This window comes from Chaetura pelagica, unplaced genomic scaffold (assembly GCF_000747805.2).
Source record: "Chaetura pelagica isolate M959 unplaced genomic scaffold, ChaPel_1.0 scaffold85, whole genome shotgun sequence".
In the NCBI taxonomy this organism is placed as follows: Eukaryota; Metazoa; Chordata; class Aves; order Apodiformes; family Apodidae; genus Chaetura; species Chaetura pelagica.
In genome coordinates this window covers 5,275,659-5,292,415 of record NW_009953505.1, presented here as the reverse complement: position 1 = coordinate 5,292,415, position 16,757 = coordinate 5,275,659, and the positions used below count along the sequence as shown (strand labels likewise).

At 42.9% G+C, this 16,757-nt stretch overlaps 1 protein-coding gene across 1 annotated transcript in view; it reads left to right on the top strand.

Moving 5' to 3' along the window:
- MICU2 (mitochondrial calcium uptake 2) overlaps nucleotides 1–16,757 on the top strand; it is a gene marked incomplete at its 5' end in the record, with an annotated part of 67,857 nt that overhangs the window by 1,046 nt on the left and 50,054 nt on the right. The window lies entirely within an intron of this gene.

Sequence of the window (16,757 nt, the reverse complement as noted above, 5' to 3'; positions counted from 1 at the left end):
CTTTAATCATTGTTTGCTGCAGTCTGCACATACTGACTAAGGGAGTATATTGTCCAGCAAAAGCCATTCATAGCCTGGGATGCTCTGCCCAGCTAGCTGCAGATGTCTGGGTGACTTGGGGGCTGAGCCAGAAGTACAGAAGGGAATTCAAAGGGAGGCTTCTCATTCTCAATTCAAGAATTGTGGAGAGGCTTGAGAGATGAGGTGGAAGAAGGAGACACACTGACTCCAGCCTGTGGGAAACCTGTGGCAGAACTGAGTTTTCTGAGCTGCAAGTGGTCAAAGAATAGGACATAACAATCTGTAATAAAGTTTTCTTCTGTCTGCCAAAAATCTATAGGTGATAAGGACACATGGCTTCACTGCTGACACACAATTTCTAATGTTGTACAAAGCTGAATATAAATCCTTAGAAGGACTTTATGACCTTCAGAGTCATGGGGACTCTGAAAATAACATTTTTATCACATATGGCTAACAGAAAGAGTTATTTCCCCTTCAAAACTTAGGTCATTAAGACAAAATCCTAGGAGGGATTTTTACAGTTTTCCAGCCTCAAACACTGAAAGACAGTGAATACTGAAATTTTGAAGGTGTGGGTTTCAGACTGTTGTCTGTGAAAGCAAGGTTAGAGAAATAAGTGTTTTTCCATCTTAGCAGTTCATACAAATTAATTGGTTACTCCATCTATAATAGTATGCGTGCAGATTTTTAATGAAGTGGTGTGTGGATGAGATTTATTTGTAATGCAGCCAAGTTAATTTCAGCTACTTTGCTAATATGAGTGGGAAACAGCCTTAAACAGAAAAGAAAAAACAATTGCAAGAAAAAACACATGAACAAAGAAAAACCTTTGCACTAATGCATATTTAGAATTTCAGATTGCGGTCAGGCTTACAACAGCATCACAGACAATTCATAGAGAAATGTCAATACTGGAAACTAATGCTCAAAAACACTTTGTTAACAACTATTGTAGTGGATTCCTTGGCTAGTAACATAACCAGGAAAATAAGCAATTCACTTGGAGTCATATCACTTGGGATTTTAGGTTTTCTTATAGCTGCAAACAGATAAAGCATTTGTTGGCAGAGAAATATGGTGTTTTAAGTGTTTTAGAGACAGTGACTTGTTCATTGTGTTTAGAAAAGTTTCCTATGCAGAAAATAAACAGACCTATCTCAAGCATCTGTCCAAGTATGTTCAGAGTAGATTGAGATGATGAACTTCATAGCAAAGCAACAATTATTTTTGGAAACTTATATAATAAAATCAATTCCCTTTCACCCTGGAGAGTGGTTTTAGAAAGGAGAGCAGGCATACCACCACTAATCCTAGAAAGTCCTTCACCTACTGGCATGCTGACAGGCAATTTTAAGAGGTGATGCTGCATACAAATGGTAAGTCTTATCATGCTGAAGTTAAATCTGTAATGATTTGTTTGTTCTTATGTATTATTGATTTGTCACTAAAAAAAACACCAAGCCTCTAGGAAAAATTTGAAACACCCTGGCAATAACCATCCATCTTCATGTATGTTTATAAATGAATGGAGTGTGTTAATTGTTTGCAGTTCATAATAATCTGGAAGGCTTATATCTCTCTGTAGGCTATTCTGAACCTTTGTTTTTGCTGTCTTTTTACAATAATAGGCAGGAACACAGGGCCAGCCTCATGAGCAATTTAACTGTATACACCAAGAAGGATTGCTGAGGCTGATCACAGCATTCTGTTACTTGATTCCTAATCAGAGATAAACACTCTCAAAGGGTCAAAAGGCAAGCAAAAAGGAGAAGGAGAACAGTTACAGGTTGAGAATAGGGGTCCTTGTCCTTGAGTTTTTTGCTCACTGGTAATTGTCATTGAAGAATTACTTTTAAATCTCCTGTTGATTTTTTAGCATAATTAAATTTAGAATAAAGTAAATGTGGTGCTGTGTAAACTGGATGAGTAGTTGGGGTTTTGGTGTTAGATCAAAAGTGCTGACATTAGAAAATAATGAAATATTTTAGCTATGTCCAGATTGTCAAGTGAATTCCTGTACAGAGTTGGGTGGAATTTATTACTGAAGCAAAAATCTTAGGTGTGCCCTTTGACAAGGTTGCAAAACACGCAATAAATTATGATTTATTATAGAACACTTTCCTAGATAAGAAAACAGATGAACTGTAGTGCAAATGTATCAACTGTCATCTAGCCCAAATGATCTTGAACCCTGCATGATAGACCTTAGTTCAGTAGTTCTGCTCATTTGTTTCCTGGTGCATGGGTTTCTCTATTACTCATTTTCTTTAAGGTGGGCCAAAAATTGTGAAATCTTGGCATTTCTATTGATAAATCACACCTGCAAAGTTATTTACTGTCAAAGTGATGATGAAGAAAAATATTTACAGCCTTGCCATCTAAGGAGAATGAGCTGATAACAACTGCAGTTTCCTGAAAGACTTATTTTGTTTTGCATATTGACAAAGCAAAGAGCTTTATAAAGGACAAAAGGCACCTCCAAGAAAAATGTGCTTGCTTTTAGATGCAGTGTTTCAGACTGGATTACCTTTGTAAATATTTGCCTACTTCTTTTACTGTTATTTTGAGGAAGGAAACAGCCACTTTTTTGTAAACAGTGGCAAGGAGTGAATGAGATGTGGTAACTTGGCACAGCCTTTGTGCCGATGCAAAACACTTACTACAATTAACACAGTGCATACGAAATGCATTGCTGGGATCTTTGGAATCATGGCTACATGCCATGTAATCTCATGTTAAAACAGTGTTGCCACAGGTATGTGTGGCAAACCATTGCAAAGCCAGCAAGTTCTTCTGTGGGATGTTCATGTTAGCTGTAATATCTGATTCAATGATAATTCAGTGGGAAAGTGTTCTTTGTTACTGTCCTTATTGTGATGTAAAAACTTCTCATTGTTTAGTAGTATCTCATAAAAAGAATATGAACTCTCTGTCTCACATCGGAAATTCTAGCATTTTTAAGATAACATGTATAAGAAGGATAAAGCTCAGCTGTCTTACACATAATTTTCATTGCTATGCAGGACTATTTTTTTAAAGGCCTGATACATCATAGGATATTGGTTAGTAAATTCGACAGAAATATAGCCTAATAAAAGTTTACTAAAATAATGAATTTGCTACACTAAGGGTTGCTTTTAAAACAATGTGCTTTGTGAAACTACCAGTCAACTATGCCAAGCATCCTGTAGGGTGTGATAACATCAAGTCTTCTAAGAATCTGTGGCACCTACAGACAACCCACATGTTGATTCTGACCCACCTGGGCAATCTACCAGCGGGGGAATGGAGACAGGAGGAGAGACAGGACAAAGACAACAAAGGACTAGAATCAACAAAGACCTCCTCCAGGAGACCATCGAGCACGCATAATACAAATATAGCAAATTCCAGAAAATGAAATGACTATGTAACAGAATTCTGGGAACTCATTGACATAAAACTGAATATGCATGTTTTTGGTGTATATTAGTTGGGGTGTTTCACTAACTCATTGGAGCACTCATGGTGGAGAATCCCCAGTGCTGCCCAACGCTGCAATGAAGAATGCCTGCTCAATAACAGCTTGTTTGTTGTTATTAGGTCTAGATCTCAGAATCCTTACCCAGCTGCACCAGCTTCCCACTTCGGTGAGGAGTGTTAGAAAGCAAGGGGGTTTGGAAGCTGCAAAATTTTTGTATCAGGCCCTTCCAGCTTCATGTAAAACTTGTGGTTTAAACTGTTGTACATACTTATGTTCATATTCTAGATTATACAGCCAGTGTTGTGTTAGAGCTTCTCCATGGAAATACCATCTCGGGTGTGCTGATGTTGCAGAACATATAAGAACATCTGTATTAAATTTTCAAAAGGCCTACAGAAACAAGAGTCTTTCAGAAAATGAAGATTTTCCAGTACATTAAATCTGGACTGTGTTTATGTTCATTTTTCTGGAGAAGATTATTCTATTCCAGAAATACCCTCCTCTTTCAAGCAGAAGACAAATGTTCAGGTTAGGCTGTCTGATAGCAATTGGTACTGGGTAAGTAAAGATCTTGATCTTTCTTGTATATAGTTGGCCCAGATTTAGTGTGCAATAGTATCTCTATCTCCTGAACTACTCCTTTATCTGTGGTAAAACACATTTTCACAGAATCACAGAATCTTAAGGGGTGGAAGGGACCTCGAAAGATCATCTAGTCCAACCCCCCTGCCAGGCAGGATCACCTAGAGCACATCACACAGGAACTTGTCCAGGCAGGTTTTGAATGTCTGCAGAGAAGGAGACTCCACAACCTCTCTGTGGGCAGCCTGTTCCAGTGCTCTGTCACTCTCACAGTAAAGAAGCTTTTTCTGATGTTTACATGAAACCTCTCGTGTTCCAGTTTGCACCCATTGCCCTTGTCCTATCACTGAACGTCACTGAGAAGAGCCTGGCTCTGTCCTTCTGACACTCCCCCTTAACATATTTGTAAACATTGATGAGGTCACTCGTCAGTCTTCTCTTCTCCAAGCTAAAGAGACCCAGCTCCCTCTGCCTTTCCTCATAAGGAAGATGTTCTACTCCCTTCATCATCTTTGTGCCTCTGTGCTGGAATCTTTCAAGCAGTTCCCTGTCCTTCTGGAACTGAGGGGCCCAGAACTGGACACAATATTCCAGATGTGGCCTCACCAAGGCAGAATAGAGGGGGAGGAGAACCTCCCTTGACCGACTAACCACCCCCTTTCTAACACACCCCAGGATGCCATTGGCCTTCTTGGCTACGAGGGCACATTGCTGGCTCATGGTCATCCTCCTGTCCATCAGGACCCCCAGGTCCCTTTCTCCTACACTGCTCTCCAGCAGTTCAGCCCCCAACCTGTATTGGTACATGGCGTTGTTCTTCCCCAGATGCAAGACTCTACACTTGCCCTTGTTGAATTTCACCAAGTTTCTCCCTGCCCAGCTCTCCAGCCTGTCCAGGTCTCACTGAATGGCAGCACAGCCTTCTGGTGTGTCAGCCACTCCTCCCAGTTCAGTGTCATCAGCAAACTTGCTGAGGGCACACTCTGTTCCCTCACCCAGGTCATTGATGAAAATACTGAACAGTACCTGTCCCAACACCGACCCCTGAGGGACTCCACTAGTCACAGACCTCCAACTAGATTCTGTCCCATTGACCATTAACACCTTACCTTCTGAATAAAGACAACATTTCAAATTAGGCTTATGTAACTTTATTCATTCTGGTACTCTCAGAAACTAGCCAAAACTAGATTGCTCCAGCAGCTTTTTTCTGTAGGAAAAAGAGGATTAACCTTTTTCAGATAAAATACAGGAGCATTCTATTATTGCTTACATACTCTTGAAGCCCTTGCTGTAGGAACAAGAACAAGTTGTTCCATCACCTTTCCAGGGATGGAGGTGAGGCTGACCGGTCTATAGTTACCCGGGTGCTCCTTCTTGCCCTTCTTGTAGACTGCTGTGACATTTGCTATCCTCCAGTCCTCAGGCACCTCTCCTGTTGCCCATGACTTACCATAGATGATGGAGAGTGGCCTAGCAATGCCCTCCTGCAGTCCCCTCAGCACCCACAGGTGCATTCCATCCAGATCCATCGAGTTATGGATGTCCAGATTGGTTAACTGATCCCTAACCCAATCCTCATCTACCAAAGCAAACTCCTCCTTCATCCTGAGTTCTTCTGGGACTTTAGGAATCTGGTGCTCCTGGGGAGTCTTCAGCAGTAAAGAGAGAGGCAAACAAGGCATTTAGTACCTCTGTCTGCTTTATATCCTCTGTCACCACCTCATTCAGCTGTGGGCCTATATTGCCTTTAGTGTTAGTTCTATCTACAGTGTATTTGAAGAAGCCCTTTCTGTTGTCTTTGACCTCATTTGCAAGATTTAATTCCAAGGAGGCCTTAGCTTTCCTTATTGGCTCCCTACATCCTCTTGACAACAGTCCTATATTCCTCCCAAGTGGCCAGCCCCTCCTTCCATGATCCATAGATTCTCTTGTTTAACCATGCAGCTTTCCTGGCTTGCTTACTTGATTTCCTACCCATTGGGATGCTCTGATCCTGAACTTGGAAGAAGTGGTCCTTGAATGTTGACCAGCTATCTTGAGCCCCTTTACCATCTAGTACCCTGTCCCATTGGACTTCTCTTAATAATTGATTGAAGAGGCCAAAGTTGGCCCTGCAGAGGTCCAGGGTTGTGGTCTTGCTACGTATTCTATTCCTCCCACACAGGATCCTGCACTCCACCATCTCGTGATCACTGCAGCCAAGGCTGCCATTGACCATCACTGCTTCAACCAGACCCTCCCTGTTGGTGAGTACAAGATCCAGCAGCGCTCCTCTCCTAGTTGGTTTGTCCACCGTTTGTATCAAGAAGTTATCATCAATGCATTGGAGGAACCTCCTAGACTGTGAATGGCTGGCTGTGTAGGCCTTCCAGCAGATATCTGGGTAGTTAAAATCCCCTGTGAGAACCAAGGCCTGTGGTTGCAAGGCTGCTTTCAGCTGCCTGTAGAAAGCCTCATCAACTCCTTCGTCCTTGTGAGGAGGTCTGTAACAGACCCTCACAACTACCTCCCATGCCAGCCTGCCCCATAATTCATACCCACAGACTTGCCACTTGCTCCTCATCAGCCCCTGGACAGAACTCAATACCTTCTAGTTCCTCTCTCACATAAAGAGCGACTCCACCACCTCGTTTTGCTGACCTGTCTTTCCTAAAAAGGACACAGCCATTCATGACCACATTCCAGTCATGTGAGCTGTCCCACCATGTCTCTGTAATTGCCACCAGATCATAGCCGCACACAGACCTCTTACTCCTCCTGTTTATTCCCCGAGCTGCCTGCATTGCTGTGCAGCATTTCAGGGAGCGAGCTGAGCACGCTGGTGGCACCCTTGGGAGGCAGGAGGCCTTCTGGTCTTCATTAATACTAGAACAATGTCCCACTAGTTCAAACCCAGCTACAACCCTCTCCCACTTCGAATCTAGTTTAAAGCTCTGTGAATGAGTTCTGCTAAATCCTGCCCTAGGACCCTTTGTCCCCTGTGGGACAGGGTCTATCCATCCGATGCCAGCAGGCCCGGTGTCTGGAAATCAAACCATCCGGGAGTTTTGTTCTCTACCCCCTTCAAGTCTAGTTTGAAGCTCTCTCAGTGAGCCCTGCTAACTTCTGGCCAAGAATCCTTTCCCCCCTGTTGATAGCTTTATGCCATTGCTTGCTAGCATACCTGGTGCTCTGTAAACATCTTGATGATCGAAAAACCCAAAGTTCATCTGACAGCACCAGCCTCTAAACCAGTCGTTAATCAGAAGTGTTTTCTGAATCCTTTCAGCTTTTCCTGCCACTGAGGGAACTGAGGAAAAGACCACCTGTGCTCCTGATCCCACAAGCATTTGCCCTAGTTCTCTGAGGTCCCTTTTCATTGCCCTGGCTCTTGCCTTAGCAACCTCATCAGTGCCCACCTGCATGACCACTACTGGGTAGTAATGAGAGAGGGCTGCTCCGGGCCTGGGAGTTTCTCAGTAACATCGCTCACCCTGCCCCCAGGCAGACAGCAGACCTCCCTGAGGTTTGGATCTAGCCCTCAGTTCCTCTCAAAAGAGAATCTCCTACAACAATTACCTTCCTTTTGTTCTTAGCAGAGGCAGTCCTAATGCATGGGGCAGACTGACTTGGCAACTCCCTGGAGGGACCTTTGTCAGTAACCTCAGTTACCTGATTTTCCTGATCCAGGGCCTGTTCTGTAAGGGCACATGTGAAGCTGAGGGCAGGTTTGCCTTTTGCCTCCAGCAGGGACCCGCTTCCAGTTTCCCTCTTCTCTCAGGTCCCCTACCTCTGCCAGGAGACAGGAAGGCAGAGGATCCGCTACTACTCATGAAGCCTCCACCTTAAGTTTTATCTCAAGGATGGAAGGTTATTACTCCACCAATCTATTTCTCTTTCACAATCACGGATACTCCATAATCTTTTCACCTCCTCTTTCAGCTCAGCCACTGGGCTGAGTAAATCGTTCTCCTGGTCACAGCATACACAGGTGTTCTCTCTTCTCTCCTCCAGTACGAGTGACAAGCTGAGATATTCTGTGCATCCAGACACCTGGACAGCTGCATTCTTGAGAGACACCTCTGTCTGGGTTGCCACTGCCCTCCTGGCAACAGCATTTCCCCGAGTGGATACCATGGCTAAGTCCTCCGTAGGGGCAGGTTGATGATCACTAGCCGAGTTCTTACCCTGAACCAAGAGGGGGCCCATGCCCTGCTCCGCACCTGCCTGCGCCAACTGCCGCGCCAGCCCCTGTTTGCTGCTCCCGGGCGCCGCGCTCCCTGGGGGCTGATCTTCTACCTGGGGGGGTCAGTCCCTTTGCCTCCCCCCATAGTGAGTCAGAGCTGCCGCTCCCCAGAAGCTCTCACTCCCCGCCCAGGGACACGAGCTGGGTCTGACTCCCTCCCACTCTCTCCATTTCTCTCTCTCTCGCCTTCTCTTCCTCGGTTTTTGCGAGGGTTTCCTTGCAGTGCAGCTGCTGCAGAAGGCTCCGCCAGCATGATCCCTCGCTCTGGGATCCTCGTCTCAGTGGCTTCACCAAAATGGCCTGTGTTGCATAGCAGCAGTGTGGCAGAGGTGGTATTTCCACAGTGGAGTCCTACCTGTCAGTGAATATTAGCATGTTTTAAGTTTGCTAGAAGTTGTTTGAGTTGGTTAAGTGTTCTGTGGAAACGTGGTTGGCATAAAGTTCTGTGTATTTGCAGATTTGGTGTGCGCCTTCACCCTGCTACCGCATCAGCATGGTCATGACTGGGAGTGAATCTGAGGAAAGGTTACAGTGTCAGACTGCAGTGGCTAGAACATTGAGTTCTCTATTGTCCTTGGTGGAGATTAGTGCTGATGCAGTCGGTGAGGTTTGGAAAACCAAGAAGGACCAGGCAGTAGATGGGCTCTTCAGAATTAGCTGAGTCAGTCTTCTTGCTTCTGGATCTTGAGTTTCTACCTCTCGTGGGAGTTCAGATGCCTATACTTCAGTGCCCTGGATTTCATATACAATAGCTAATTAAACTGGTATGAGTCATGCATGAGTGTCAGACCTAGAACCTGGGATTCAGAGTATAAGAAATAAGATTTAAGCTTGTGTAAGTGGTAAAGCTCTGTATAGGAAGCAAGGATTGAAATGTTACATGGGAAGCTATTGGCACAGCTGGGAACTGAACTGAGTCTCCTGAATTTCAAACGTGTTAACAAAGAGATCATTTTGTCTCTATCTCTGCATTTAGTGTTTTTGACTACTGAGATGCTGTTGTTGCTCAAAAAACACAGTGGAGAACTGTGCAAGCTGGAGTATGCAGGACAGAGATGAGCCCTGGCCCAGGGCTAGATTGAAGGCAGAGCAATGCAGAGGCAAAGAAGGAGCATAATGGCTTAAGGTCATTAAATTAATCTCTTTTGAGATGTAGAAAAATGAAACAAAATCAGCCATTTCTAGCCAGAGTTTCTTAGTCATCATTGTTTACTCATTTCTTAAAGTGGGGTAATGAGTGAAGGAAAATAATGTTTCTGTTGAGGGATCTGCACACATAGCAAAGATAAGCAGATTGCTGCTTCTGTAACCAGCTCATACTGTGAACTTTTAATCTTCACCTGTCTTTCATCACCCAAACAGCATTAAGAAATCCTACCACAACTCTCAGAAAATCTTTAAAGTAACATCTTATATACATTCGGTCTTTATTTCCCCTTAAGTGTCCAAATACAACATAAAAATGTATTTTCTGGATAAAATATTAGATCACTTTGGATAAAATTATTTATCATATCACATCATATCATATTATATCATAGAATGGTTTGCGTTGGAAGGGACCTTAAAGTACATCTAGTTCCAAGCCTGCTGCATGGGCAGGGACACCTTCCACTAGACCAGGTTGCTCAAAGCCCCATCTAACCTGCCCTTGAACACTTCCGGGGTGGGGCATCCACAGCCTACCTGGGCAACCTGTGCCAGTGTCTCACCACCCTCACAATGAAGAATTTTTTCCTAAGGTCTAACCTAAATCTACCCTCTCCCAGTTTAAACCATTACCCCTTGTTATATCACTACAGGCCCTTGTAGAAACTCTCTCCAGCCAATCGTTGGTAAATAGATTAAGATTTTTTTTCTTCTTCTGTTATCCTCACCAATAGTATGTTAACCCTTATAACTTAGTTACACAGGCTGTCTGATGCAACACCAGTGATCTTAATGGGATTTGTTTATTATTAATTTGAAGGGAAATAGTTCTTTATCTAGAAACAGTAGAAGTACTGCAGAAATTCCTATAACCTTGTGTATTTATGTCTGGACATAAGCTTTGCTTTGAAATCAACATAAAGTCTAATGTGTTTTTATAATGGTTTAATCACAAGGTACTAGGTAATAGGATTGGAGTTGGGCTTCTTGAGGGGAAAAGGGGTCTTCACGCCCAGCAATCACATCTGGTCTGTTGGCCAAGCTGCTTTTTTGGTGTATGGACAACCATGGACATGGACAACTGCAGTGATTTATTTGTTTGCTTTCATTTTTCAGAAGAACTTGTTAGGTTCAGAGTCCAAGAAACAGAGGCAAAAGGTGCTGGGATTAGAGCAGAGGTGTTGGGTGGGAGCTGGCTTCCAGCAGCCACTTGGATGGGGAGGCAGGAGGAAGGACTGAGCAGTGATGTTTGTAAGAAAGGAAACCATGGAGCAAAATCACTTAAGAAGAGACAGGTTTTAGCATATCATTGCACAGGGAGAAGGTGCCCTTTTTCCCCCCCATTCTATTTCCAGGCCTTGAACCCCATTACCAGGTAGTGCTGAAGGTACCTGGGATACGTTTCTTGTAAGATCAAATAGGAAAATATATTTCTGATCCTTAAAATTCTACAATTACATTTGTATTTTTGTGGTTGTATCTGCCTGAGATGACAGTAAGGTTATAATAAGCATGTGGCTTTGTTATAATTCTTATTTTTTCCTCTTGTGATGTTGATTAGCTGGAAATTGGTGCAAAATCACATTTCTTCTCTCAATTGACTGCAGCACTTGCCGATTAGATAAAAACTTTGGCAAGATGCTGTTTTGAAAATACAGTACTAGCTATTTAGCTTTCTGAAAAACAGTTGTTAATGACAAGATATATTACAGCTTCTCAATGAATGAAAGCAATTTTTTTTTAAACTCAACACAAAAATAGTACCAAGAATAGAACTGATCAGGCTTCAGCAGAGCTGCGAGCAAGAGGTAAGTGGTTTCAATGCACATCTTGAAGGATTTAGTTATTTAAAGTGTGAAAGTTATTAGTTATTTAATGGCATCTGAATGGAAAACAGATTCCTTGAAAAGAATGAAAATATATTGTGCGCATACAGAATACTTGTAGTAGAAGTAATGGAAAGATCTGGTTATTAATAACAGGAGTCTGCTTGTTGTATAAACATCGACTGCCTTAGAATTTTAGAAGTCTTGCAACAGTTTCTGCTTTAGTCAAATATTCCAGTTTTGTGACATGCTATCATGATACTTAAAATACTTAACATAGAAATCACTTTTTTTATATACATATGAGCAAATTTCAAGAACTCGTACAATCATTCTTGGTGTTTGAATATCTTTCCTATTTCTAAAGATGTTTTTATTTTTCTGGAATACCACACATTATTTTGACTACATTTATAACCTACTGTCAGCATACCGCAGAAAATATCTCTGGGATTTTTTCTGCCACAGTTCTGAATACTTTTTGACAGATTATATTTCAGTATTTTTTTAAATAAGTTCAGTGGAACTTAATCAGTTCTGAAACATCCTGCTTAACTGACAATTAAGTCTTAACAGATGTAGCATGGAAAACAAAGTCAGTGAATTTTTTCCACTCATAAGTGTATTTTAATTTCTTGCAACATAGGTCCTTAACACAGTCAGGTGTTGGTTTGTACCTAAGAAGCACAATCTGTTTTTAAAATTCCTTGGGTTGCATTCAGATCTTTAAAACTGATGAGGATCTGGCGGACCCTCAGTGGATGATAGCAGGTGCCAGGAGTGCAGGCCAGGCTCCTGCCAAAGTATAGCATGTATTCTAGCCCCACACTTTCAGTTGGTTGTAACTCTTTCAGTGCTGATGGTTCTGTGCTTTTCCTTAGGCAAATGCTGAATTTTTATTGTGTTAGGCATGATTTATCCTTTTCTGAGTAATATTGATATGGACCAATATCTTTTTCTCCTACATGCTCTCATAAGAAATGCTACATTATCGTTTTTTAAAAAAAAATATCTAATGTAGAACCATCAAGTATCCATCATTTTATTTCTAGGGAATAATAGCAGGCAAGGTGTACGGCCTCTGTGGGTAGATAAAAGGAGCTGTCCTTATTTGCCCAATGACTGGGGTCTCCATGGAGACCTTTGCAGTGTTTCACTGTTCCCTCTTTCAAAAACACTGGCATGAGTTTCCTAAGAAAGAAACTACCTGGGTTATGCTCTCTTTTTTACTCCCCAGCCGTGCACCTGCAGTGGGTTATAACACAGGTTGCACTCAGTAGCCTTTCTCATCTGCTGTGAAATGAAAGCAAATTCCAAGCTTGAAGACGTTTTTCCATGTGTAAAACACACAGATTTCTCTTGTTAGAGCCACCTGCTTTCGTGGCAGTGCCCTCTGTTGGGCTTACTGGCTTCATTGCTGCAGAGAATACAGACGAGCCAACTCTTAGTAACTGAGTCAATCTTCCAACATTCCCCGGTCCATCAGAGAGCTGTGGTCCTCACACAACCTTCTATAATGCTGGTAAGCACCTGGTCATTCTGCTGGCTGTGTATTTAGATATGGATCTTTCCTCTCAGACCTTAAAAGGGCTTGTCTGCCTGAAAGTATAGGGAGTTTTCAGCCATAGCTAACAAAAGATACCATGTTTTCCAACAAATCCTGCCTTGGTTCTTATCAGATGAATATTGTTACTAAGTCCAAATGCATCCTAATTGGCCATTCTTGGTTTTTCTAGTTAGTCTACCAGTATATGGAAAATGCCAATATACCAGGACTTGGTTCACCAGGGGCTGTGATCTCACCTGGCTTAAGAAAACATAAAAAATGGGCTTCTTGCATAGAATTTCAATAGGAAAAATAGCTAAGCCAGCTGCCGTTTAACTTCATCAGACTGTGTGAGTTGTTTTTCTGAAGAGCTGACATTTGAAGTAATCAGTACAATACAGCTCATTTTCCCAGGGACTAGCCTTCTTTTCAAGCCTTGAATTCATGTCCTTTGTGCCAATACCTCTGATATTTCTGGAACTACTGGGACGGTGGAGTCGTGCTGCCGCATTGGTATCGGCAAGTGCTGGGTTGGTCGCGTATCGCACCGGGGAAACTCTCTGTTCCAGCAAACAGACAGCTTCTGTCTTTTCTTGTTCCTCTCAAATGCTCTTTGGTTTTGTTTTTCCTGAGGAAGAGTGGGGTGTGTTTGTTCCCAACTGTGAACTGGATCCAAACAGTTGTGAGCTTGACAGAGCAGATTCTTATAATAGAGAAAATGAAAATGAGTCAGTTTGTCTTACATGGATGGGTGTCTGCTTTTCTATTTAGACTGTATTTATTTACTGTGTCTGACAACCTCTGAACAGTCACCCCCACCCTGACATAATTCTTTCTTCTGTGTGGATTTTTTGGTACATAGGGGATGTGAGAGCTTACTTATGTTTTGCTGTCACTTTCTTGGGAGAAAATATAAAGCCTAATGTTAAAAGATTTTCTTCTTCTCTGGATTAGTTCAAATCAGCAAAAGAGAGCAACTATTTAGCAGAAAAGAGCAGTATTTTTTGTGATGGGTATGGTGGTAAAGGTAGTCTCTGCTGTTGAAAACTTGAGTGTTTTTTTAAACCAGTACTGTCAATTTAGAAATACAGAGGGCAACATAAAATGTCTTTACTCTTTCACTAGAAAAAAGCTATGTGTTGCTTGCGTATCATTTGCACCCAGTTTGAGAACTGTAAAAAGCCTACTTAAAATTGTATTCAATTTCAGTTCAATCTTTTTCTTCTGCACCTAAAATAGATGTTCTTTTTGGGAGGCCAGTCCCTATTCTTTATGTCCAGTACTGCTGCAGAGAGTAAAAAGGATATATGCTTAGTTGTACCATAGTAAGAACACTTGTATTTATTACCACAGCTCACCTAAGCTAAGATGTAATATCTTGAAATGGGTTTTTAAGGATTTGTAACCTCTATTAGGGTGATATGTAAAGGCTTGGCACTTTTTTTTATCATTTCATGGCCACGTGTGTCAAAAGTTATCACACATATTCTAAAGGCCATCTCCTGTTTTAGCAGTTTAAAATATAAACCTTTTATAGATCTTTCATGCTCAATTTAAAATAATTTGTAACCACTGCCTGTACTGGAAAATGGTAACATAGCACCTCCTCTGTTGCCTAAAAGCTCTTCTGATATCCACCCTAAAATTAATCACTGTCTATTTAAATCCACTTGCTCCTGTGCCTGCATTTCTTATTACCTAAAATAGTTTTTTTTCTTTTGAATCTTAACCCCATGATGCGTTTTAGGTAATTATATTGCCACTCAACAGTGGTCTTGTTAGGTTAAACAAACCCAAGCTTATTTTTATATTGCCTGGCTGAGTGAGGCCATCCTTCCCACAGCTTCATGTAGGCAGCTTTATTCCATGCTTGCATGAATGTGATTTCTTTTTATAAAACCAGCTTCGTTCCCTGGCTCACAGCACAATCCAATAGCAATCACTATGGCCTAAGGGATGGAACAAGGGCTGCAATCGGGAACTTTTAAAACTAATGCTGTTGCTGAAATATCTGGATTGTCAAACTGCAGCTTCAGTCAGGGAGGAAAAATGGTACAAACAATGCTCACTACAGCTAAACCCTTAAACTCATTTAGCCTCTGCTTTACTCACAGTTGCTACACACAGAACAGTGCTTTGGTCCTCAATTGTAGCTCCATATGTCTGTTAGACTAAGAGTAGTACAGTAAAGCAAATTATTTTCCATGTTCTTCAGTGAAGAAAGCTTCTTTTGATGCAGCCCAGTATGGAGTTGGCTTTTTGGGCTGCAACTGCACATTGGTGGCTCATGTCCAGCTTTTGATCCACTAGTAACCCAGGTCCTTTTTCACAGGGCTGCTTTCAAGTATGACCTCCCCCAGCCTGTTTTCATTTCTTGGGTTACCTTGGCCCAGGTGCAGGACCCTGCACTTGCCCTTGTTGAACCTCATGAGTTTCACCTGGGCCTACTTCTCTAGCTTGTCCAGGTCCCTCTGGGCGGCATCCTGTACCTCTGGCATATCGACTGCACCACCCAGCTTGGTGTCATCAGCAAACTTGCTGAGGGTGCTCTCAATGCCACTGTCGTATTGTTAATGAAGACATTAAACAACACTGGGCCCAGCACTGACCCCTGAGGGACACCACTTGTTACTGTTTTCTGTCTGGACTTGGAGCCATTGACCACTACCTTCTGGACACGACCATCTAGTCAGTTCCTTATCCACTGAATAGTCCACCCATCAAACCCATATCTCTCTGATTTAGTGAGAAGGATGTTGTGGGGGACCTTGCAGAAGTCTATATAGATGTCATCTGCTTTTCCCTGGTTGACTGATGTAGTCACTTCATTGTAGAAAGCCACTAGGTTGGTCAGGCAGGAATTGCCCCTGGTAAAGCCAGGTGTGGTCTGGCAAGCGCCGAGTAGAGTGGGATGATGACTTCTTTATCTCTGCTGGTGATGGCCTTGTTGATGTAGCCCAGCATCCTGTTGGCTTTTTTTGCTGCTGCAGCACATTGTTCACTCATGTTGAGCCTGCTACCCACCCAGACCCCCAGATCCCTTTAGTCTGTCCAGGTCATTGTGGAGGGTGGCTCTCCCTTCTGGAGTTTCCATCTCTCCACTCATCTGGGTGTCATCAGCAAACTTCATCAGGGTGCTCTTGATCCCAACATCCAGGTCACAAACCTATGAAGATGTTAAACAGCATTGGGCCCAATATCAATCCCTGGGGGACCCCACTTGTGACCAGTTGCCAGTTTGAGGAGGAACTGTTTACTATCACCTCTGGGTATGGTCTGTCAGCCAGTTCCCCACCCATCACGCAGACCATTTGTCAAGGCTGTAACTAGTCAGTGGGGGACCATATCAAAAGCCTTGGATAAGTCCAGGGCTTTTGATGTCCACCGCTTGCCCTGCATCAACCGAGTGGCTTACTTGGTCCTCAAAAGATCATCTAGTCCAACCCCCCTGCCAGGCAGGATCACCTAGAGCACATCACACAGGAACTTGTCCAGGCAGGTTTTGAATGTCTGCAGAGAAGGAGACTCCACAACCTCTCTGTGGGCAGCCTGTTCCAGTGCTCTGTCACTCTCACAGTAAAGAAGCTTTTTCTGATGTTTACATGAAACCTCTCGTGTTCCAGTTTGCACCCATTGCCCTTGTCCTATCACTGAACGTCACTGAGAAGAGCCTGGCTCTGTCCTTCTGACACTCCCCCTTAACATATTTGTAAACATTGATGAGGTCACTCGTCAGTCTTCTCTTCTCCAAGCTAAAGAGACCCAGCTCCCTCTGCCTTTCCTCATAAGGAAGATGTTCTACTCCCTTCATCATCTTTGTGCCTCTGTGCTGGAATCTTTCAAGCAGTTCCCTGTCCTTCTGGAACTGAGGGGCCCAGAACTGGACACAATATTCCAGATGTGGCCTCACCAAGGCAGAATAGAGGGGGAGGAGAACCT